Raw genomic sequence first — 26,491 nt, 5'->3', positions numbered from 1 at the left:
AAGGAATGCAATATGTGCACAGAACACACAGACACACACATGCACACACGTGAACATGTGCTGTACTTTCTTGATGTGTACACATTGTCATGATTCCATCTCTTTCTGAGTTTCTGCAATGCAGTCTTCTGAAAACCACTTAAAATCTCACAGCTCATCATGAAGCTAAGATCAATTTTAAGACTGCAACAACGAAAGGTAATTTTGTGTGAGGCCATGTCTTATGTTTCATTATTTGTCTCAGGGCATCAAATACAGGGCTCTGTACAAAACAGTCTCACTAATTGTTTGTCAATTGATTGATTGTAACTGATATTTTAGGAATTCTATGAGAGCCTGATAACAAACATGGCACATGGGGAAGGAAGGGTCAGGCATGCCCTCTGGGTGGCTTGTCTGAACCATGCATGGGTTATACTTTTTCTTGGCATTCTTATATAAAGAAGTAAGATGCTGGCTAAAAATACAAAATTCACATATTTTTTCCCAGTTGGATTGGAGCTGAATTTCTTTGTACATTCGTAGCAGAAAGGACTGAAATTCTGTTAGTTAGCACTCTGAGTCACCTGTCTATATTTATGACAGATTTTATGGCGTGCATATATTTATTAGGGAATGGTACCTGAAGAAATAAGAAAATCAGGTTGCCACTATATAATACCTGAGTAACTTACACATTTTATCAAATCAGTAAAAAAAAAAATCATGAAAGTATGCAAGTTAATAGTTTGGAATTCTGAGTGCAACAAATCTAAGAAAATGAGTTTTCCATTTTCCATAATTTTTCCTAGTGTTGGCACCATTTAAATACCAAAAATTACATCACACCTTTAAACTAAAAATATGAAAACTGATGGCAATGATTTGGCATTCTCCATCTTGCACACTTATTTGTGAATTGGATGATACATTATTGGTTCCACATCAGGCATCAGAATTCATGTTAGGGGAAATATTATTGTTTGGAAAATTACTTTCTACCCTAAGTGCACACCAAGGTAAGACCTTGGCTGTGGTGTCTCTCAGGGTGACACAGAAAAGGGATGTTTCTCCACTTGAATGTACTCACTGCTCTGCAGAAAGAAAGAATACATGAGCAAGAGAGAGATGGTAGTAGGTCATAATATCAGCAAGAAATGTGATGGGATACTGCCTGAAGGGAGGCAAGGAGGAAGGGATAGTGGTCAGTATGATCACATTACTTCACATTACTTGTAGAAATCACAATCATGATTTTCATGGCTGTCAGTGTACTCCTCCAAGGCAAACATGCTCTGCAGCTCAACTCCGTGATCTGTGAACCACATGAGGCTGATCTGGACTCACTGTGAAGTCATGGGGAGCATGTGTGAAATTAGGGCCTGGGGCAGGGTGGCTTGGGTTTCCACCACTGAGAACTGAGGAATCCAGGCAATCATTATAAATTGCAGGGGACAACCTAAGTTCAAGTTATATTTTCATGGTAACTGAATAATCAGGATATTATTCGGTTTAAACACATGACAGGTTTTAGTATCAAGATTTAACCAATTCAATGAATTCTGTCCATAAAAAAGGCCCAATGGCATCTTCATGGAGGATACCAATGAGCTCAGAAGAGACACAATGCACCCATTCCTGTAAAACTAGAAAAGGGTAGAATAGGTTTCAAGTTAACATATAAAGAGTATTGTAAAACCACAGGAACGAAGAGGAGAAGATTTCTTTGCCAAAATTGAAAGTAAAAGAAGGAAGTGGGTTTGATTTCTAGTGGGAAGGGATACAGATAAACTAAAGGGTCTGCTGAGGATATGCACATAGATGTGATAAACAACAGTAATAATCAACAATCAGTGTCTGTGCTGTCATTTAGGATTCTGAAAACTAAGTAACCAGAATCTGAGGCCAGGCCATCTCCCACACTCTTATCAACCTCTTCCCAGAACCCAATCCACAGTTCTTCTCAATGAGTAAAACCCTGACACCTGGAGAGGACTGCAAGTCAGACTTCAGCACATTCTCCCTTCCCCGGCCCTATTTTTCACTTTCTCTCCCAGGCTGATGGAAAAAACGCATCTGCCTGGGATCCTACTTCTCCCTCTGTCTTTCCCAGCACTGTGTGTACATGCTGCTCCATCTCTGCTGCTCCTAAAATCTCAAAAATCTCCTGAAATGGGTTCACTACTTCTCCTTATAGTAACCTCTATACTTCCCTCCCTCCCCCAACACACAGGTTTCAGCCTCTGGATCCCTGTCAGATCCAACTGGAACATCCTCAAGTCCAGGCACAACTTCCTCACCTCCGAGGTCTTCCCAAGGGCCACCTCTTGGCAAGGCCATCTGAGACCAACCTGTTTGTGAGTCTGCCACCCTTTCCTGAGACATTTCTTTCCATCCTACCTGTCACCTGTGTACACCTTTTGAGGCTTTTATCTAAAGAGGTGCTCCCTGGAGGAGGGATTTCTTCTGCTTCATTTACTGCTCTGGCTTCAGATCCTAGTATGGCTCCACCCTCAGTTGCTCCGTCAATACCTATTTTGTGAATGAATGAAGGAGACTGCTTCTGTGTTTTCTGTGCAAACTCTTTAAACACAGAGCAATGGAAAATGGTCCCTTAAAAGTCTGTTTGGGTGGAGAGATAGCTTTATCCTTGGCTAGTTTGGGTATTTCTGAGTGTAAAATGGTGAAAGCACTCCATTGTTATGCTCAAGTCAAATGATAACTCATTATGGACAGAATCAGTTAAATGGTTAACATTTAAGTACATATTTAAGTACAAGATGTGCTATAAACCCAAATGATTATTTGGCATGATACAGCTTTTCTTCTTGTGTTTGAAGTTTGTATATGAATGTATACATTTATACATATCTCTTCTTATTCTTAACAAACACACTGAAGAGTTGGGGTTGTACAGGAAATAAAAGCCACAAAGAAAACTAGTATAGACATCATCTGTATGGACAAATTCATTTCTCTGGGCAGAATTGGTAAAATGGAATTTTCTCCCTGTACAACACTGCACCTTTCCCAGCTATCTTTAGGGTGCTGTATGGGAGGGAACATGCAGCCCTAGTGCCTCTTGCAGCTGTCTGCCAGGACTGACACGCTGGCTGGGTGCAAAGGGAGGACACTGCTGGAAATGAAAACGTGTGGGATAGGAAAGAAGCAGGGGGTGGAGGGATGAAGCAGATGTCTTGCAGAAGGACTGTAGCTGAGCTGGAATCAGGAGTAAATGTTCCTCCTCAGTAGAGAGTATGTAAAACTATTATCTGTGGGAGAGGACAGGTTGAACTTCTGGAAGAACCTGGCAGAATTTGCATTATATGGGAACTTCTTAATAGCTGTTCTGTCTAATTCTTAGAGAAATGTTTCATGGGTGTCTAACGGTGCCTGCCTGAGAGAGCTGGGGTTCTCTGCATGCCTGCTTTGATCTTTATTTTATATTCTAAAGGAGGAGAATGTTGGTGTTGTCCATAGGCATATACTGTTAACTTGGAGAATAAATCCATGATTGACTCTGCAGACGAGCTCCCTATGTTCAGCACACCGAACAGATCGTGGCCATTCTTTATCTTGTTTATTTTTAAAGAGCTTGACCATGAGCAGGATTTGATGAACACCTGGCTGAGCTGCAGCAGCAGAACTGAACATGGATGTGGATGCAATGAGCTAATCAGTTGAGTGAGTTAGATATAAATTTTTGATTCAAAGTTAAATCTCAAAACAAATGTTCTAAGCCACAGTTATCATTTAAGAAAACACACATAGGAAATGGAAATATTTAAAATTCTGCTCTTGTGTCATATTATGTTGAGCAAATACAGCTCCTCTATTTTCTACACTTGATGTGTGATTGACCTTGTATGCGGTTCATTTCAAATATGAGTTCTCAAAAATTAGTCTGTTTTCAGTACATACTACAATTATAGATCTTCATATTTTAATTAATCATATGTTAATTTTATGTGTCTTAGGCTCTTTTATGTCTATTTGTTATATCAAGGCTGGTGTGGTTCTAAATAATTAACTCAGATATTGGTCATTTTTTCTATCTTTTAACAACTGTTTCATGTATTTTGGTGATATTGTTTTAAATAATTTTAAAACCCAATGTAAGAGCCATTGTCTTTTAGGAATTTCTTTTTTCTTCCACTATGTTTTCATTTCATTTTTTCCTTTTTCCTGATCTTTTTGTTGCTTGTTTTTCTGTGTATATATGTCAGAAATTTGAAAGGAATTAATACAAAACTATTCCTCTTAATTATTTGTTTTACTTATCTAATTATCAAACTGATAATTAAACCTTATTTTGGATTCTGTAAGGTAAAGGGTTTAGTACACATTTATTACTCAAGCCACTCTTTAACTCCATACTGACAAAGTTACTAATAAACTTGTAAAAGTTTATTAACAAGGTCATTTAATTTAACATCCATGTTCTTCTCAGGTATGCTTAATATTCAACTTAGGTCTTTTCCCTACCATTCATTTTTATGATTTCATCATGATATTTGTTATCTTTGTACCTTTCCTCTTCTAAGATGGTTTTCCATGCTACATACTCAATTTTCTGGCCTTTAATTTAGCATCTTAATGAATTTCAAAGTGATTGTAATTGTTTTTGCATTTTTAAGGTTTTTGCTTCCTGGTCCTCCTCTCTCTGAGTTCTGCTTCCTCTCCTTCCTATCACCTAATCTTCAGCATTTCCCTCATGAAGGTTCCTGACATTTAGTTTATAGAGACCATGTCCAGTTAAGAACTGCTCCCTTTTTTTCTAAAGGTCCCCATGATTCATCTTCAGTTCTACTATATGTTTTCACTGGTCTTCATAATTGCCTTTCCCTTCTTGTGATGACACCATGGTGATGCCAAGGAGTCATCCCCTCATGGAGTCCCTTCCCCTTGAGTACAGGTGGGAATGTGCTGAAGTGAGGCATGTCCCCATCTGGTGAACTGAAGAGGGAAGTTCTGCTGTTGGCCTTGAAGAGGTTAGCAACTGGGTGGTGAGGGGCCATGTGGTGGAAACTGTGGGTGCCTCTGTTGTTGAGAGCTTCCCTAATGAAAACAAGGGACCTCAGTATTTACAACGGTAAGGAACTGAATTCTGCCAACAGCCTTGTGAACCTCCAGGAAAATCCTGAGCTGCTGGTGACCGCTCAGTTGCTGTCTGCAAAACCCAGATGCCCAACCATGGACAATTTGAGATAATAAGTAAGTGTTGTTTTAGTTGTCAGGGTTTTGCTAATTTGTTACTCACCTTTATAAAATAACATACTGGCTTTGAAGTATTTTGAAAACTCTATGTTATTGCTTTACTTACTAATTTGTATAAAAAATTCCATGGCTGAATACCTTCATTTACCATTTAAACCAATACTTCACTGTCACCATCACTAAAATAAATAAAAAAATCAGGATAAAAAATTCATATTTTGTAGACATATATTTGAAGGTAAATACCTATCTTTTTGTCTTTTAACTACAGTAGCTCTTAAATATGTTATCTAGAATTATAGAGATTAATTTTTATACTTAGAAAATATTTGTGACATGAGTCAGGGATGTCTCACTGGAGCAATTTTTATTCATATTTGAGAATAAAATTTTGTCTTCTTGTTGAAATCCCAAAAGGCCTTTTTAAAATTTGTGATGGAATAAATTAGTTTGCTGGATGTCAACATAGGAAAAATATACATAAAATTTATCCCCTCACCCTGACCAGGTAGCTCAGTTGTTTGGAGCCTCTCTCCCCATGCACCAAAAAGTTGTGGGTTTGATTCCCAGTCAGGATATATGCTCGGTTCAACCACAGGTCAGGTCATGTATGAGAAGCAACTGATTGATGTTCTCTCCCTTTCTTTCTCTCTTTCTCTCTCTCATCAGTAAGCATATCATTAGGTGAGTATTAAAACTAATTTTTTAAAAAATTTACCCCCATAGTAATCCTAATTTGTTTATTTATTTATATTTTCTGGCTCATAGCCACAACAAATCCCCTGATCCACATGAAAAAGATATATTTTTAAGTGGGTACTCTGGTGTGAGTGGGATTGTGCCAGGACTTTCTGGGAAAACAACTTATGTAGTTATGTCCACTCAGGATTTTTGTCTCCTGTTCTTGTGGATGCTTAACCAACAACCTCTCATGGCTTAGTGGCTAGTGAAGCTCCACCTAAGTCGTAAAGTGAGGTGGGACTTCCCACTTTATGCTCCATGCACTTGTGCCAACCTTTCTCTGAAGTCAGGAGAGAAAGGTGCTGCTCTATTCTGGAAGATGGTGTAGATTGCCCACCAGGAAGCCACTCTGAGTCAACACCCTTCAATGGGGACTGTGTTCCCATGAGAATCTGTCTGAGCCCACTGAATCTTCTCACTGCCTATTATGGTCAGCTCGGGAGGCCGTAACAAATACCAAAGACCAGGCGGCTAAAACAATAGGGGTGTATTTTCTCTGGAAGTCTCACATCAAGATGCCAGCAGGGCTGCTTTCTCCTGAGGCCTCTCTCCTTGGTGTACAGATGGCTCTGTCCTCACATGGTCATTCCTCTGCATGTGTCTGCGTCCTAATTGCCTTTTCTAATAAGTACACTAGTCATATTGGATTAGGGCCCACCCAATGACCTTATTTTTTTTTTAAATCTTAATAGTCACTTTAAAGACCTTTTCTGAGTCACTTTTTGAGATCCTAGTGATTAGAATTTAGAGGGATATAATTAATGCCATTTTCTGCATCCCAAAAAACACTTTTTCTGCCATGCAAGTTTTGAATTGCTGAGTCTCTTTGACATCAGCTCCAACCTGCTCCTGATTTAAAACAGCCCAACACTCCCACAGGCTCACAGATGAATGGATTTGAACAGATGGGGGCTCCTGTGGTCTTTCTGCCAGGTTGCCAACTCCAGAACATAAGAATTTATGAAAAAGTACACTTCATCTTGGGAAGATGATGTGGTCCTGGCTGTCTTACTATGTTACTTAGAGCAGGTACATATTTGGTGTGCAATGGGCACACAGATGTCTACTTATATTTATCTTTTAGTGAAATTATGTGGCTGCATAAAAAGCAGGCAGTTATTTTAAAAAACATAACATTTCTTATGTCAGTATAACTAATGATAACATGGGTAAAAATAATTGAAAGACTTTTCTTGTCACAAACATTGGAAAGGAAAGAATAATCAAATGTACTATTCCATGTAACTCCTATTTTAAAAGATGAACTATCTTGCTATTTTAATATAAAACCAAAGCCCAGGAGAGTAAAGAGAATTAATTTATGGAGGAAAAATTACTTATAGAGAGCACCTATATCTTGAAAAAAATGTATCTGTTAGCAGTGACATATGGGCTTCTCTTTAAAAGCTTAAGTTTTTTTTCAGATTCCATTAGGCATTCATTTTTCTAAATAGTTACCCTTAAACTTCCTAAACCAGCCAAACAACATATGGGATGACTATAATTTACATAAAATATGATTTGGGAAATGTTCCATAGTTACAAATAAGTTTGTTGCATACTTTCCTTTTGGAAACACAACAAACCAAAAGAAGAAAAATAATGGCTTAAATTTATAATTAAAATATTATATTTCCAATTGACCTTCATTCTAATAACTACCCATTTTTCTAAGACCTTCCTTTGCTGCAATGGACTTGAATGAACCCTTTCTGGTCATAAGTAATATTTTGTTTCTATGATGTTCCAACTTTGCAGTGATTACTAAGTTCATGGTGCTGGACACACTCAGGAGCATAGAGAACAGATGAGTCCCTTCAGCCACCAAGAATGGAGTTTTCCTCTGTGCTGTGTGATATAGTCTCACCCTGATCCAAGATTAATAGAAGGGAGTTGTTTGTAATTGTGGGTGATCTGTGACATCAGATACAACTAGGGCACAGCACACTTCTACCATATTTAAGTTTATTTCATCTAACCCATGAAAATCTACAGATGCCAGTGTTTCTATGTCCCTGCCATATTTTATATGTATAGAGAGATTAGAGGATATGGGTCACAGAGATGGGAAGGAGGGCTGGTGGGACTGAATCTATTACATGTCTTAAAGTTTATCATATCATGTTCATTTGATTTGTCCTTCCATCATCAAAGATATCTTGAGGCCAGCACATGTGGAGCACCGTGTCCTGTGATCACACCACACAGGGGAGCAAGAGCAGAAGTAGGTCTTGCCACCTGAGCAGCAGGAAGGTGCTGACCTCCACTCCTTGTCCTACTGTTTCCTTCTTTGTATCTACAAATGTGGGTAATAACACTCAGTGTTCCAATTCCAGAGGCTGCTGTGCTTCAACAACATAATGTACAGAAAAACACTTTCAGATGTGAGTTTTTACTTGATATAATTCATCATTACATTAATTTGACTTTAGACAATGTTCTACCATTGGAACTAGGGAAACCTGTACAAGCCATCACATGAGCCCTAATCCCAGTGAGAACTACAATGTGTTCTGAGAGACACATTTGTCACCTCCTAGAACTTTAGAATATTCTCTACCCTTTCCATGTTTGCCCTCAACTTTGCTTTGAAAAACAGGGGAGGTTTTCATGTGCTTCACATTTCTGAGGGTTCTACATCATCTGAGTAATATCAACCATTTATGAAAAACACAACACAGGTTGGTTATGTGGGCCCCATGAGTTTCATATACAGCCTTTCCCCCTCTCATTGTTTCCCTCAGTTGACATGAATGGACTTATAACCAGCAATATTACCATACTTATGGAATACTCTTTGCCAGATAGGGTAGCTGTCACTAAATCCATTCCCAGGACAATAATGGGGTAAAGAGCTTGTATTTCATGCAGAGTTCTAGTACTTTAACTATCCACAGCAAACTTCAAGCATAAGATTGTTAGGGGTTAGGTGACCACTGACACACTAACCTCTTCTATGAATGTGGCTTGTGACCTCATGGGAAAGGAAGAAGAAAAAAATCACTAATGTAGATACAGATACATTTTAACAAAATCAAGAAGTGATAGCATGTTTATTTTTCTTTTGTTTCCCTTGCCTGAGGAGATATATCAGAAAAAAAAATATTGCTAAGAGAAATGTCAGAGATTTTAGAGCATGTGTTTTATTCTAGGAGTTTTTTCAAAAATGTATTTTATTGATTTTTTTTTTTTTTACAGAGAGGAAGGGAGAGAAATAAAGATTTAGAAACATCGATGAGAGAGAAACATCAATTAGCTGCCTCCTGCACACCTCCTCCTGGGTATGTGCCTGCAACCAAGGTACATGCTCTTGACCAGAATTGAACTAGGACCCTCTGGTCTGCAGGCCACTGCTCTGTTCACTGAGCTAAACTGGCTAGGGTATATTCTAGGAGTTTTATCGTTTTGAGTTTTACATGTAAGTCTTTAATCCATTTTGAGTTTATTCTTGTGTATGGTGTTACCTGGTGGTCTAATAAATATTTTTTGAATAATCAATTCTAATATCCAAATAAATTATTATTCACTATTAGAAAATTTATACCCATGAAATATGAGTAAAATAAATGAATACTCACGAAAGGTAATAGACATCAGTAGTATAGAAAAAGTAAAGGTAAAGAAATTTTAATAGATTCAGCATTATAATTTGGGGAGGATATGATCAACTTGCTGAATTCCAATTTTTAAAAAGAAATATGTATTTCATGTTTTACATGTTTAAATCTTATCACCATTTCTATATTTAATTCTTTAAAGTAACTTCCCCCAATATGCCAGAGTAACTTGTATGGAATATAAGGAAGGGTCTTACTGCTTCAAGTTGCATGAGTATTTGGAGATGGCTGGCTGGCTGCTAGCTTCTCTGGAGGAATGTGGTTACATGCGCGTGGCCAGTGTTTATTTTAATCCAGCCATACCGTGAGTTGCCTAGCAACACAGCTAGAGACAGGACTTAGGAAGAGTGGCAGAACTTATGACAGCAGTGAAGGGAAAACACTGCTTAAATGAGTGTTATAACTGCTGAATTTTTTTTAAAGGAAAAAAAATAGAAGATTATTTTTTCTCAAAGGCTCAAACTAGCAAGAAATATTCTAGGGTTTGCTGATACAATTTCACTATCGCATTTCATCATCCTGGTCTCTATTGAAAATTGTCAACAGTTATCCTTCTCAAACCAGTAAGGATTGGAGAGAGCTGTGACCTAACCCCACTACAAGAGTCTCAATTGGGTGTGTGCAATATGAATGTTTACATATGTATGTACACACTTATACATAGCTATTATGTACACATACACTTATAAAGTGAATATATAAATAGAGATATTATGAGGAATTAGCTTGCATCATCTTGGAGATTGAGAAGTCCCACCAGGGTTGCAGTCTGCAAGCTAGAGACCCAGAAAAGCTGATGTTTAGTTTCAGTCTATGTCTGAGTCCAAAAGCAGGAGAAGATTCAGCTCAAAGACAGACGGAGAGATAATTCTTTCTCATTTAACCCTTTTATTCTTTCAGGCCTCCAATAGATTGGATGAGGCCACCCCACTGGTCCATCAGCCTACTGATTCACATATTAATCTCATCTAGAAGCATCCTCATAGACATACCCAGAATTATGTGTGACCAAATGCCTGGGTACCCATGGCCCAGTCAAGTAAACATGTAAAATTACCCATTTATTTGCATGTGTATATATAGATAGGTATATATATGGATAAATATAAATATAGATACATATGGATAAATATGAATATATATAGAAAATTGTGTACAGCCACCTAAAATTCTAGATTCAGTTCTATTATTGATCAGCTTTGCAAAAGTTGGAGATTCATTAACTTTTCACAGTTATACTTCTTAAATTACACAAAAAAATGTGTTTTTAGACTCATTCAAAGAAACTTGAGTAGAAAAAAATTTAACCTATATATATCCATAATAGAGAGGCAAAATACTTTTTAAAATATGAGACAACTTTGTGGTAAGCAAGAGACAGTTGCATTTCTCTAGTATTGAGTGACTTAAAACCTGGTTTTCATGTTTCCCCCTTAATACTAGGTAATCAGCCGAGACCAGTTTGGCTCAATGGATAGAGCGTCGGCTTGGGGACTGAAGGGTCCCAGGTTCGATTCCGGTCAAGGGCATGTACCTTGGTTGTGGGCATATCCCCAGTAGGGGGTGTGCAAGAGGCAGCTGATCGATGACACTCTCTCATTGATGTTTCTAACTCTCTATCTCTCTCCCTTTCTCTCTGTACAAAATCAATAAAATATATTAAAAAAAAATACTAGGTAATCAGAATGGTTTTGTGAGTTAGAATAGTATTATCAGTTTCAGTACATAAAAATTCAAAAGCCAGCCAAATGATTTGTCTAGCTTGTCATTTCAGAAAGCGTTTATGTTAGAACATCATTAAAACATATTTCCATGTCAGTATCCTGTTTTGATAACATACTCATTTAAATGTAGCTATGCACACGTTGAAATGCACAGATAAAATTTTTTTTACAATAGCCGAAGCCGGTTTGGCTCAGTGGTAGAGCGTCGGTCTACGGACTGAGAGGTTCCAGGTTCGATTCCAGTCAAGGGTATGTGCATTGGTTGCGGGCACATCTCCGGTGGGGGGTGTGCAGGAGGCAGCTGGTCGATGTTTCTCTCTCATCAACGTTTCTAGCTCTCTATCTCTCTCCCTTCCTCTCTGTAAAAAAAATCAGTAAAATATATTTTAAAAAATATATACAAAAGAAGGAAACATTAGAAGTAGTAGGAACTATTTTGTATATGTAAAATATTACATATAGTATATTATAAGATATAAATTATAATGCATATAACTATATAATAATATAAATAAATTATACTTATATATAACAGCATAAAAGGATCCTATAGATCTAGAATTTATTGGGTCTACAAAACAAATGTAATTAACAGTTTAGAAACAGCTTTTCTTCTTTGTGTCAAGGGTAAGTAAATTCAAAATCAAAGGAAAAATAAAATCTTAATTTGTATTCAAAGGCATTTAATCTGTCTGTAATGGGGAAGGCCTGTATTTATCCATAGGACTGTGCCCATCTAAAGTTATAGACAAATGTGTGGAATGATTTTTCGGCAAGGAACCAATTTGTCCTTTACAAATGGATCACCACAGGTTCTGTTAATTTGTTCATTAGGCCTCCATATGGGGCATGCTGTGTGGAGAGACAAATAGAAACAATTTGGAATGAATCTTTTATGTAAATCAGGGCATGTGGATGAAAAGGAGAACCCAAGAAGTGGTGGCCTTTATTTCCTTTAACTAATAAAATTACACAGTTCATATGGGCACGGTCTCAGCAGCCCCCATCTAATGAGTAAAGTAACGCAGGGAAGGGCACAGACTCCCAAAAAGATAAACATTTCAGGGCTTTCTGTTTTTGGAATCATCAAAGAAAGGGACATATTCAGTTCTTCCATATGAAATTAACAGGTTTGCATGTCAAAAATGATCAATTATTGCTGGTTTCCTTTATGTTCCACTGACATAGCTGTTCAACAGAATCAGTGTCAATGGATCTAAGGGAATATGAGAAAGTATGCAGACTTTGCTTAGACCAGAGGTGGGGACTTGAGTTTTTAATAGCGCCGTTCAAAAGCAGATAACTTTTTTTTTTTTTTTTTTTTTTTTTTTTAGGATAGGAAAGTAATATTTGTGCTGAGATATTTTATGCAATAAATCGAGTATTATTCAGATAGATGTAAATGAGGGCACAAGAGAGAAGATATAAACCAAAATGTGCCACCACAAAGCAAGAAGTGATTAGTAGAAATGTAAGATTCATTAAATTATTGAATTAGTAGACACTTTTACACAATTTTTAGTCTCTATCCAAATTATCTTCTCACCCTTCTCTCCATCACTTTTATCTTTTATTTTTATTCACATTACAACAGTGAACACTTTTGGTCTGTAATTCTTGTTTGATTTGTAATAACCATACAGTTTCTAAGCCCTGTCATTGTTAACATCTTTTATCCAATCCCTTCTTTGTTTATATTTCAGGCAAATCCTTTCATGCTTCCAAATCAAGCTCCTCTTCTTAAAATCTTCCCTGATGGTTTTCAGATGGGAGCCTGGGTGAAAAAGGTGAAGAGATTAATAAATAAAAATTGGTAGTTACAAAATAGTCAAGTATAGCATAAAAAATATAGTCAACAATATTGTAATTACTGTGTATGGTGCCAGGTGTATACTACACTTTGTAAGTTATAAAATTTCCTAACCACTGTGCTGTATACCTGAAATTAATATAATATTAAATACCAGCTATAATTGAAAAATAAAAAATTAAAAAATCTTTTCTGGTAAAAGTGTCACATTTCTCAATTCATCACACATTTCTGAACAAGAATTTTCTCTATTCATAACCTATAACATAAACACTATCACTTTCTCATGTGTCTGACTTCTTTAGTTAAATATAAATTGTTTGAATAAGTGCAGCCTTCACAATTGTTATGCCCCAGAGACACATAATACCTTAATGATTAATTAATAACTTACTCAATATTAATTCTACCTAATAAACACCTATAGGAAACTCCATTCAACAGTAGCAGATTCTGTATTATCCTCAAGGCTAGGCCACAGGAGGACATAAAATCAGCTTGAATCAACTAAAGAGATTAAAGTTTTAAAATTGACAAAATAGAGAATAGAGAAAATCAACAAAAACAAAAGTTAATTTTAAAAGAGTAACAAAACTGACAGATTTAAGCTAAATCGAATAAGCAACAAACAAACAAACAAACAAACAAATAAAAATAGATAGCTCATGACTAAAATCAGGAGTAAAAGAGGAGACCTTAATGCTGATTTTGCAGAAATAAGGTTATTATAGGGAAATATTGTACTTTGAACAACTGTATGCCAACAAATTAGATAACTTAGATAAAATGAACAAGTTTATAGAAAGGCACAAACTACTAAAACTGGCTTAAAAAATAGGAAGCCTAAATAGATATAAAACAGAAATTGATTTGGTAATAAAAAATTACCCTTCCTAAAAAAACAAAAAACAAAAAAAACACCTAGACCCAGTTGACTTAATTGATAAACTGTACCAAATATTTAATAAAGAATAAAGAATTTTCTCAAACTCTACCATAATTAAAAGAGAAGTAATACTTTATAATTCATTATGAAACCAGTATTACTGTATTCACAAATACAAAATACATAATAATAAAATAAAACAACAGGCATTATGAGCATAGATGCAAAAATCCTTAACAAGATATTTAGCAAACAAAACAATTAGAGGCATATAAATGGATTATATAATGTGCTCAAGAAGGATTTATTCCAGCATGCAAGATTAGATTAACATCCTGAAATCAATTAATGTAGTATACTTATCAACAGAATAAAAGATAAAAAGACTTCATGTCATCTCAATAGACACAGAAAAAATCATTCATCAAGATTCAACATGCTTCATGATAATAAAACACTTAACAAAACAGTAATGGAAGGAGATTATCTGGAATTGATAAATATCTAAAAGATACTCTAAAAAGGATTTGCATATTCTAAATATCTCATATATAAATGAAATCATACAGTATTTGTCCTGTTGTCTTTTTGTGTCTGGATTCTTGCACTTAGTATAATGTTTTCAAGGTTCATCCATATTGTAGCATGTGATAACATTTCAATCATTTTTATAGCAAAATATTATTTAACTAGAGGCCTAGTGCATAAGTTTCTGCACGAGTGGGCCCCTCGGCCTGGCCTGCAGAATTGAGCCAAAACTGACTCTCTGAAGTCCTCTGAGAGGTCCCGGATTGCAAGAGGGTGCAGGTCAGGCTGAGGGACCTCACTGGTGCACAATTGGGGCTGAGAAGGGACAGAAGGAGGGCTCCAGGTCAAATCTGGTCTATCTCGCTCAGTCCTGATAAGTGGAACCCCAGAAGCTAGCTAACCTACTGGTGGGAGCATCTACTCCCTGTTGGTCAGCGTACATCATAGCGAGCAGTTGAGCGGCCTTAGCGTATCATTAGCATATTATGCTTTGATTGGTTGAATGACTGACCAGTGCATATTAGGCTTTTATTATATAGTACTAGAGGCCAGATGCACAAAATTTGTGCACTGGGAGGGAGGTGAGGGAGGTTCCCTCAGCCCTAATCTTACCCCTAACTGCTTGTTCCCCTGTGCAGGCCCCTTTCTACTGCTTGCTGCCTTGTGCCCATCTGATCTTGCCTGATCTCTCCCCTAATTGCTCACCCTGCTCAGGTTCATTTTTTCCCCCCAAGAATTTTTTCATCCACATTCAAAAGGAATAATGATCTATAGTTTTCTTATGATGTCTTTATCTGAGTTTGGAACCAGCATAATAATGACATCAAAGGAGGAGTTGTGACATCATCTCTCCTCTTTCTTTTGGAAGAGGTTGAAAAAAAATTAGTAGTAATTCTTCATTAAGTGTTGATAGAATTCACCAGAGAAGCCAACTGAGAATGGGTTTTTCTTTATGGGTAGCTTTTATTATTATTATTTTAATCTTGGTTATTATAGGTCAAATGTGATTTTAAAATTTCTTCTCTTAGGTTCAGTAGTTTTTTCATTTCATCTAAGTTACCTAACAAGTTGGCAACCAGTTGTTAATAATACTCCTATATAATTCTTTGTGTTTTTGTAAAATTGGTAGTAATATACTCTCTTTTGTTACTTTTTAGGAATTTGAGTTTTTTCTTGGTCAATATATTTACAGTTTTGTCAATTTTATTGATATTTTCAAAGAGCTAACATTAAGTTTCATTGATTCTCTATTGTTTTTCTATTTTCTAGTTCCTTATTTCCCTCTAATATTTATTACTCCTCCTTATTGTTTTGGGTTTAGTTTGCCTTTCTTTTTCTTGTTTCTTAAGCTGGAATTTTAGGCTATTTGTTTGCAATTTTGGGGAATTATATAAATTTATCAGCATTGATTAAATAAAATGACAAAATAAAAAATATTCAACATAAATTAAGCATAATGAGAACAAAATAATAGGTTGCAATATACTTTAAATAATAGTATAAGAAGGGGGAAATTAATAAGATGGAGCAATAAGAGATGATTATTTTCCTGGAAAGAATGAGTGGAAAAAGTCCTCAAATATAAGGTTCACAAGGAAACCAAAATAGGATCAATGAAAAGAAACTACACCTATTCAGTGTGTTAAAACTTCAGAATGTCAAAGAATGGGGTTCTACTAGTAAGACTGACAACAGACCACAATATATGGCAAAAGATATTGCCAACCTGGGATTCTATTTGTAGTGATAGATGATTCAATGTGATGGGAAAGTCAAGAGGTTTAAATCTGAAAGAAGTGACCACTTACATTAAAAAATTTTCCTAGAGAATATTCCCTAGGAAAAATAAAATTACTTCTAGAAGGTAGGTCTAGGATTCCAAAATTGAAAATGAGAAAGATATATCTAAATCCCAATCCCTGGAACATAAAATGTTACCTTATGTGGAAAAGAGTCTTTGAAGATGTAATTAAGTAAAAGCATTTGAGATGAAATCACCGTGGATTGTCTAAATGCTTGTGTGAGAGAGGAAGGTGGAGGGTAGACATACAGAGGAGAAGCCCTTATGTGACCTGGGCCACTGAAAGTAGGAAGAGAAGAGACAAAAAGGACTGTCCCCTGGGCCCTGTGGAACGATTGCATCCCAGCTTACACCTTGATGTCAGGCTTTTAAGCTGCCCAGTTTGTGATTTAGGAATTTGAGCTCCACAGAAAGCTCGCACTCTATGGGACCAACTAAAGTACAGACTATCATTAATGAATTAGCACAGGAAAGAACTAATGTGGATACGAGCAGAAATTAATAAGGGAGAAAAAATCAGGTCAAATTGATAACTCAAAATCCTGTTTTTCAGTAAAACAGCACCAACAAACAAACCACTTAATAGTGTAATTAAATAAAAAATGGAGATTGCACTCTGAGGTTGCTGACCACCTCATCTCTCTCAGAAGGAGGGTTTTATCTGTGGATGGGGCTGTAGGTATTTATCTTTTCCTTTACCACGTCACCTAATCAGTGTCTCACACACAGATGTTTATAGACTTTTCTGAATAATAAAATATAGCGTCCTTGTTGGCCTCTTATCAATAGACTTTGCATTTGGAAAAATCACAATTAAAGACAAACGTGTGTTTCTTCACAGGTAGCAAGTTAGTTCTGAGATTTTGGGTCCTGAGAGATGTGAAGAGAATTCCAGGCAGCTCAAAATGAAATATCCCGTAGGACTTCTAGTACCTGCACCATTTAGAGGGCTGTGGGAACATCAGAAATTAACAGCTCCATTGTGCCACAGCAACTAGATGACAGCAGCTGCCAACCCAATGAGCTGTGGTGTCATGTGCCCCTTCTGCAGTCTCCACAAATCAATCCAACCAGCCAGGAGCTCCGAGAACCTCCGAGCTGTTATGGATTGCACTTGTCCTGAATTTATTAACTTACCCCTGAGCGGTTTGTGTATAACTGGACACACTGGGGAACAGATTAGGACATGGTGACTTCAAGGTGATTCTTAAGGCACAGTAAAGAGAAGTGTAAAGCAATTGGCTTGAGACGGAGCAGGAGGATCTGCATGTCTACACAGAAGTTTGTGTACGAGATGACTCAAGTCTGAAAAAAGAAAAGAGCATCTTCACAAAAGAAGACAGTTTTGTATTCAGATGTAGTATGTGGGAACCTGCGTGCTCAGAGCACAATGTGGGCTGAGAATGTCGGTTCCAGTAGGTGCCTGGCAGGGCAGTGGGGAGATGACAGGGGGCAATGTGGGAAGAGGAGGGCAGCCCCACCAGCACGTAAGTATACAGAGAAATATGGAATACTCAGTAATTAAAAGTCCAGAAACTTTGGGAAATGTTAAAACATCAAATGAAATTGGTAAATCTCTGGTCTTTTTACACTGGTTTCTCAGTAAAAAAAAGGTCTGTTTTTGACTGAGAACCCTGAACTTTTGTGACAATTCTCCTCCCTAGAAAAGGTAAATCAAACAATCATATGCCTCCTATTCAGATGTTGCACATCTGGTCTTTGCCCAAGAGTGCAGATCCCAAAATGCAACCCTAAAGGGACACTGGAATATATGAATATGCCTTTTAAAGTTTAAGCCAAGTTTGTATGATTGTTTATATCGTTCTATCTTAATAGGGTATTTTTTATTTTTTTTTTTTTTTTTTTTTTTTTTTTGCCTACCTACAAAAGGTGTCTTTTAAACTATTCTGGATAAAATTTTTATACTGTTCCTCACCGCCTCATTCACTTTCTCTTTTCAAATCCTATTATCCCCTCAAGCACTGCACATCGTTTTTCTGGGCTTGTTAGCGTAGCCGTGTTAACTCCAATTCTTTATTTCCTAATGGGTATTTGTTCACGCTCACAAGCCAGAGCTCACCTACCATCAATTGAGTTGAAAGTCTTCCAGCAATGAATCTCTTACTTTATTCTCATCAGCCTCATCTTCCATATCATTTCACCTTCACTTTTGCCTACTTTGTATCAATTTATCTATTCCAGCTGAAATTGTTCCTTGGTCTTATCATCAGCTATACATTAGAGATCAACTATTTCTCTCTTATAAACAACTTGGAGCTTCACCTTCAGATGAGATTCAGGGAATTAGTAATATCTATTCTATTTCTGACAGGGGGATTTACATAACCTTACCCAGTGCCTATGAAGATGCTGCAGTTGGAATTGGGAACTATACCTCTACAAGTCAGACATTTCTGCTCCCAAGCAGTTAGCTGTCCACCACAGAACTTAAGACATGCATTGCATACATGAATATAAAAGCTCTTATCACCCAGCAGAATGTAATAAGTACTGTGTGGTTGGCACTGTTGCCATAAGACTCCACACTGAAGTCAGAATCATAGTTTGCTGAGATTCCACAGAAATGGGGCATTTGAGTTGGAATCTGAACAGCAATCAAGGCGTTGAAGGATTTGGATTGCTGTGCAGTCGAGGACAGACCTCAACCAGGAAGTAACTAGGGACATGTTTTAATAATCCCTGTTGATAAGCACCACATCTTAAGAGATTTAACATTTAAACAAAAATGTGGGGTAACATTTTCTGCCACCCTCTGAGTCTTAGAGACTCTTGTCTCTTGTGTATTGAAGGTCCAGGTCCCATTTATGAAAGCAGTCTTCTCTCAACTTGGTCATCCAGTTCTCATTTCCAGAAATTCTTGCATGTTGGTGCCTAGAGAACTTTGCCCCATAAAGAAGAGAAAATGTGGCTTTGGACTTCTGATGGAAAGCAGATTTTCTGTTCCTTCCACATCTTGAAAAGACATTTCTCAGAGCTCCATTCCTAGTTCACAATGAGTCTCTTCCTCATTTTCTTTAAATGTCCTTACTGTGGTATGTAGTTATTTCATTAGCATATGAAGTGTCTATAGTGACTGAAGATTGGCTTCACTGTGTCTTTTCTAGGTCATGACAGAAGCCCCAAGAGTCCAGAACTGCTCTGCAGGGAGCCAGAATATAATTGGTCAGGGGATAATTCAGGTGCAGAGGCGAGGGAGGGAATGAGAAGGCCACCAGGTAGCCAAAATCATTCCTCTTGGGTTGATTAATTGTAAAATTACATGGCCTCTGTGAATATGATAGACTTCCAAATATAATTATTTCAAAGAAAGTAATCTAAACACTCTCAGGAATTACATATTCCATGTTAGGTCTTCAGATTAAAAAAAATTATAAATGCTTTCTCATGCTCTCACCTCCTGTATAATTGTAGATACATACTATATGATTCTTTTTGGGATGACAACAATGATTAGCAATAGTTTTGGCTGATTTAATCACCAATAACAATAGCTAATACTTAAGTAGTACTTAATGCATGCTGGGGACTATGCTAAGTGCTTTAAGTATCATCTCTGTATAATTTTCATAAGAACTCTATGATGTAAAATGTAATTATTATGCCTGTTGGTATACATGAAGAAACTGAAGAACAGGGGCATTGGATAACTGCCTGTGATCACACAGTGGGTAAGTGGTAGGGTCTGGAGTAGAAACTAAGACTTCTCACAGTATATGTGTGTTCTTAGCCACTAGATCATGCTGATATTAATTCATAACCTATTTATAGTCAGTCCTAGCATCAGCACCAGCAATACACAACTTGAACGTGCACATATGTGTGAACTTAATGATTAGCTATTGGTTTATTCACATAATATATATATATTTTATATATATATAATATAATTTTATATTATATATAATATTATATATAATATTATATAATATAATATTATATAATTTTATAATATATATAATTTAAAATATATATATATTTTATTGATTTTTACAGAGAGGAAGAGAGAGGGATAGAGAGTTAGAAACATCAATGAGAGAGAATCATCGATCAGCTGCCTCTTGCACACCCCCTACTGGGGATGTGCCCCCAACCACGTTACATGCCCTTGACCGGAATCGAACCTGGGACCCTTCAGTCTTCAGGCTGAAGCTCTATCCACTGAGCCAAACCGGTTTCGGCTAATATATATTTTTAAAATAAAATTTTTATTGATTGCAGAGAGGAAGGAAAAGGGAGAAAGATAGAAACAGCAATGAGATAATCATTGATTGGCTGCCTCCTGCACATTCCCCACTGGGGATCAAGCCTGCAACCCAGGCATGTGCCGTGGTTGGGAATTGAACCATGACATTTAGTTCATAGGTTGATGCTCAACCACTGAGCCACACCAGCTGGGCATAAAATAATATACTTTAATTCTTTGGAAATGTGTCACTCAATTCATAACTGATTTAAAGTTAGCACATACGTAAAACTTTATACAATAAATAAAAAAAATAAAGTTAGCATAGGGAACCCCTTTAGACAAATGCATGTGATAGCAAAAAAAAAATGTACTTCTCCTATGAGGCCTCACTTATCTCCAAGTTTGAACTTTCTGAATTGTTGGTCTTGGCTGATATAAAAATAAAGAATACTCCAGTGTACACTGCCAATTCTAAATAAGGATTTTGGAAGAGATTATTGAAAATCTTCTCTTTCAGTACAAATTAGTATTGGACTATGCCACATAGTGCCTGCACTGATTGTGTAATCCCTTGAGTGTTAACGTTTCGTGAAGAGCTTTGAAAGAAATAAATTGTTCCATCTCAAATTGAATTCTGATGATTCAATTTATACTAAGACTCTCATAAGAAAACAAGCAGACATTTCTTAGATAATAAATGCACGGTTAATTCAATAGAGAATAGAAAGTTATGTCTTTGGTTTGCCATAAAACAATAAAACTATTTTTTATTTCCATAAGCAGCATTATAATAAGTACATAAGTGGGAGCCAGATAGTAAGTGATATAGTTTTGTTTATTAAAAAATGTTACATCCTTTTTTTCATAAATGAGGGTGCAGTGAATGGACATGAAAGTAAGTGTGAGTAATATGGAAAAAAATTACTTTGCCTCTTTGCACTAAGAATTTGAAATGTAAAAAATAAAAAAATGTGTCCAAAGATGATGTACATACACATCAATACTTGTCTGGAAATGGTCTTGATTTTCAAGAAAAGGATATTTTGAACACTTGAGAGGAATGAAGTACTTCTTCCACGACTGACATTGTATTCACCATCAAGTACTTCTTCCACGACTGACATTGTATTCACCATCAGATGCTTTCTGTTAGGATGGCAATGATAACTTGCACAGCTATGGCACAGTTAATTATTGCCTACACATGTTTATAAATGAAAAGATATGCTGACAGAAATGTAGCTGTATTGTTTTAGATGTGACCATTATCCTTCTCTCAAAATTATCTTATAGTCTTTGAAATATGTCATATTTTATTTTCATAAATTTTTTTATGTCTGATACCCAAATTAGGATATCAAGAAGGTCACAGAGAACTAAATTCCTTAATGCTCAGTATTCTGGTTGATTTTTTTTTTTTTTTTTACATTTTCTGTGTTTCACTTGTTATATGTGGCATTTTTACCTGTTGAATATTTCTTATCTCTAAATTATTCATCAAAAGCCCCTATGACATCTTTCTAACTCAATGTTTCCTCTATAAAGCTTCTTGCATCTTTCCCCCCACCATTTTCATTCCCAGAGATGAGATTTCCATGACTTTAAGCAAGGACTACTTCAATAATAGCAGATGCATTCACTAGTCAGCATGTATTGCATGTGTGCATGGAGCTAAGCAGTTTTCTGGATATAAGGAGAAGTAGACATCATTCTCAGGTTTTAGGGAGCTTATGGATTAGTAGATGAGATAAGAAAATAAATACACGCATAATACATGTCTCACACACACACGCATACCCAGATACACACAGGCACAAATATGCACATGCACAGGCATAAAAACACAGCAATGTATACACCACACACATAAACACTTGCAATTCACAAATACAAAACATAATTCACACATGCATGAATATATCCATAAACATACATACATACATACACACTCACACACGCACATACACATGAGCATGTACACATGATACAGACACACACATGCATGAACGCATAGGTGCAGAGTGATCATGTCTTTTCACAGCACCTGAATCCTCTCTTGGGGATTCAGGGAAGGTGACACTCATACCATGTTTGGGCCTTGTTTCCTCAAAACCTTCTCCACCTGCACATGCTCCCACTGTAGTCATTTTGTGCATTTTTTCATGAAGCACTGTGGCCACTCCATGACTTCTCTGTTTTATGTTTAAGCTTACTGTTAGCTACTAACAGTTTCAGCTGCTAATATTATTTATGAATGTGGCCCTATCTTTCTTCCCAGCTTTAGTTTTCACCATTCCTCACACAAAACACAAGATCCAGAACAATTTACCCACATGGAGCCCACAAAAACTGTGCATTCTGGTCTTTGTATCTGAGCAATGCCTGTCCCCTGCTCTGATTTCCTAATTTTATCTGAACTCAAGTCCCACATGTAGCTTCACCCTCCCAATGAAATCAGTTTAAACAGGGGTATGGTGGATTATGTAGTCTGGGAACAGAGCTCTTCATGTCTATTATCCTTTGGGACTTGCATATACCTCTTATAAGCTGGGTAATTTCTAAACATGTTACTTATTTTACATGTGAAATTGGACTTTAGAATTAGAAAAGAGAAGAGCAACCAAAAGCATATGCATAAAAAGTGGTCTAAAAATATGGACAAACAGCCTAGACAGTGTGGCTCAGTGGTTGACATTTGACCAGTTCAATTCTTGGTCAGGGCACATGCCAGGTAGGGGTCATGCAGAAGGCAGCTGATCAATGATTCTCTCTCATCATTGATGTTTCTATCTCTCTATTCCTTATGCTTCCTCTCTCTAAAAATCAATAAGAATATATGGACAAACAGCGTCTTTTGTCTGTTTATAAGTGGAGAGAACATTTTTAAGAGTTTTCCTTCAGATTCTCCAGCAGTGCTGCCTAGTAGAACTCTATGTGACTGTATAAATGTTCCCAGCACTGCCTAATATGGTAGCTGATAGTTACAGACATCTTTTGTGCCATGGAAATGTGGTAAGTGTGACTGAGAAGCTCAATTTTAAATTTTGTTTCATTTTAATTAATTTAAATTTAATTATACATGCCCACATGCAGTTCATACAGCTCAGGAGCGATGACTTGCCATGCACTTGCTATATAGGGAAGAATAAACCCAACCACTTGTAATAATGAAAAGCTGAGATGTTAACCACTCATTCAATGAAAAGAAGTAAATTTTCATTGTTACTCTATTCTGGGAAGGATGAGTAACATTAAAGGTATCACATAAATGCAAATGCACATGTTGCTCTCAAAGAATTTAAAGTCTAGCTGAAGGTAGGAGGTACACCTACAAGCAGCCATAACAGGAAAGTGTTTATAAGTATAGAATTTGGAATGGAATAATGAGGGAAGAATTCACAGAGCACTTGGTGTCAAATTAATTCATTCATTTATAATCCCAGGGTTTCTGTGTCTTTGCTAGTTATTGGGCACATAGCAAGTGACTGGGCTAAGTTATACAGGTGCAAATTTACATACGTTGTGCATTAATAACGAGATAACAGGAGCACAGCTTAATTAATTACTAACACAATTTCCAAATATACATGGTGTGGCATGACCTTAGAAAAGGGATGAGTGCATATCACAGCCATTTCCCTAGCACCATATTTTGCCCATCATCTATTCAACAGGCCAGCTCTTCAATACTCCTCTTGAAGCTATGTAATGGCCTAGACTGGGAGATAGGAATCTGAAAATTACTTAGCTTTTTTTTTTTTTTTTTTTTTTTTTTTTTTTTTTTTTGAAGGGACAGAGGCTCTTGGAAAAGCCGTAAATGGTCTGGTAGAGAATGATAACTTTAATGGGTGGAAACCAGATTATGAACGTGTGCAAGGAGATTCCAAATCTGATGCCCTGGTACACAGATACACACTAGGAGAAACATGTGGGCATTCACACTGGTAGATGGGCCACTAGATAGTCCCACACCCAGGCCCCCTTTCTGTCCTGGAGTTTCAAAGAAGTTTTTACATTTCTGTGGAAGATTGATTGGTCCTTCCTTGTATAGCAGGCTTGAACGCATGAATGAAGCAAAGGCTTAAGCAAGAACAGATATCGCAGGGATAAAGCTGTGGTGTTAGTCAAGGCTTATGGTGGTTCATGGCCTAGGAGAGACCTCTCATCCTCCAGGTCTGCTTCACGATCAGGTGCACATGGGCTCCTGCTGACCATTCCTTGCAGTGCTCCCCGCCCCAACACACTCTGCATTATTTCACTTCATTGCTTTTGTGGGAACTTGTGATTATTCTTTTCATTTTCACCCCATAAACTGCACTTTCATGAGGAGATATTACTTCTGCCATGCCCACAGCTATATCTTCAACCTATGTACAAAGCTGAATAAATATTTGTCAAATTGTGTTTACAAAAAAAATGTTGTTGAACTTTTTAAAAAGACCCCTGGGACTTTTTCTCTTTGTATGTGTCCATAAAATGCCAAGTGATTGGGTTTGAGAGAAGACCTATTGAAAGTTCTGGACTCTACTGGGAATCAGAGGCCTTTTACAGCTCCTCCCCCCAAAACAAACAGAAAAACACCACAAAGAAAAATGAAAAAATTTTATTTGATATCATTGTCTTTTAGAGCAAGAAACTGTATCCTATATAAAAATCAAATTTTCACCTCTGAAGGAAAAATTATTAGCTTGCTTATATAAGTCATGAAATAACTTTTTCCTAAAAAGTTGTACTCAAAATGCCTGAAACTATTACTTACCAGTGTATGTAATACTAGAGGCCTGAATGAAAAAAATTTGTGCAAGAGTAGACCTTCCTTCCCTTGGCTGCAGGCACTGGCTTTCCTCTGGCACCTGGGGCCTGGGCTTCCCTCGCAGCCCTGGCCTCGTCCATAAGGATGTCTGGTCTAATTATCATATTACTATTTTATTATTATAGATTTGCAAGAAATTTAAGGGAAACACATACCAACACACACACACACACACACACACACACACACACACACACACACAGGAATAATACATAGAAATCACTCAGGTATTTATTAAACTCCTATCATGAGACAAACCTTAAAAATCCTCATACTCATGTAATTTAGGTTTACTGTGGGAGAAAAAAATAAAATGGATATTATTTGAAGCAATGGTAAACATTATAGAGAAAAATAAAAATTTAAAAATGTGTTTTAAATTTAATTTATTATTAATATTTATTAAATGTATTGGAATGACATTGGTTACTAGGATCATACAGGTTTCATGAGTACATTTCTATAATACACGATCTGTATATTGCACTGTGTGTCCACCATCCAAAATCAAATCATCTTTCTTCACCATATGTTGGTCCCTGTATGATCAAGGGGACTCTTCACTGAGAAAGCTGGATTTTTGTGGAGTCCTGAGGTGTTGAGGAAGGGAGTGATATGAATATCTAGTAAAAAGTTTTCCCAGCAGAGGAAAATGGCAGTGCAAAATCCCCAAGCAGAGAGAGGGGATCTGGATTATTGTGGGAATAGGAATACATCCCCAAGAGGGAACAAAGCAGGCAATGACTTGAGGTGAGAGAGTCATCTTAGGGCTCTGTGGGCCACCTTTGGAGAAAGACCTATTCACTTTCTGGACACGTTGGAGAGGCAGGAATTTCACAATGTGAATTTCCCCAGATGTTTAGAAAGTTAATTCGTTTTTGCAAAGGTAGTTTTCTAATTTGAGTCTTATTTAACAACAAATTAGAAAAACAACATGCTGCATATTTTGGTTATCACAAACCCCATGGTGTAATAAAATTACAGTGTGACAGCACCCTGCCATTCATGACAACAAAAGAATCACAGTGGTGGCCAAAAAACTAGAAAGAGCTTTGTTTTCATTTAGTTCACATTTTACTACAATAGAAGTTTTAACTGTATTCCACTTTGAGGATTTGAGTTTTGAGGAATTCAGAACTATGGAAAGGGGTCCTGCCCTGCAGCTGTG

This window comes from Pipistrellus kuhlii, unplaced genomic scaffold, assembly GCF_014108245.1.
Source record: "Pipistrellus kuhlii isolate mPipKuh1 unplaced genomic scaffold, mPipKuh1.p scaffold_m20_p_1, whole genome shotgun sequence".
Lineage (NCBI taxonomy): Eukaryota > Metazoa > Chordata > Mammalia > Chiroptera > Vespertilionidae > Pipistrellus > Pipistrellus kuhlii.
This window is presented reverse-complemented; position numbering follows the sequence as displayed.